The sequence below is a fragment of the Perkinsus marinus genome, assembly GCF_000006405.1.
Source record: "Perkinsus marinus ATCC 50983 genomic scaffold scf_1104296938442, whole genome shotgun sequence".
Taxonomy (NCBI): Eukaryota; Perkinsozoa; order Perkinsida; family Perkinsidae; genus Perkinsus; species Perkinsus marinus.
The window spans coordinates 474-975 of record NW_003213438.1 but is presented as its reverse complement, the minus strand read 5'-3'; the positions used below and the strand labels follow the sequence as shown (position 1 = coordinate 975).

Genomic DNA, 502 nt, shown 5'->3' with positions numbered 1-502 from the left:
CGCGTTCTAGCAAACAGGATATTAGACAGCGATCCAGGAGGGGTTACATCAGAAGACCTAGGATACCCAGCGTCGTCGCAGACAGCGTGTCCGAGTGGTTAAGGAGGTGGACTAGAAATCCACTGGGCTCTGCCCGCGCAGGTTCGAATCCTGCCGCTGTCGGAAACTTATTTTTAGTATCCTGCTGCAGGGATTCGTCACACTCACAACTTGGGAACACCGTCCTCACATATTGCAATCGGACCCATGGTACGACGAGGATTTTATCCAACCGACGTGACTGTAATTTGGATCCACGTAAGTCACTGTGGGCATACTGTGTCCATAACCTGGGTCAAGGCTTACACCATGCTATTTCACTACGTTTCACCTGGAAAGCGAATCCCAACCGAAGCCTACACTGGATAATCCACCGGCTCGTATGACGCACCCCACCCCCCTCGGACAAGGGTAATTAGCCTGGAAAAGCCACTCGCCAAGTATCTCATAAGCTATAGGGAAT

At 51.4% G+C, this 502-nt stretch overlaps 1 non-coding gene across 1 annotated transcript; it reads left to right on the top strand.

Moving 5' to 3' along the window:
* Nucleotides 1–80: 80 nt before the first annotated feature.
* Nucleotides 81–162, top strand: Pmar_PMAR022457. Its single transcript has one exon. It is a non-coding gene; the product is annotated as a tRNA-Ser (tRNA).
* Nucleotides 163–502: the final 340 nt, after the last annotated feature.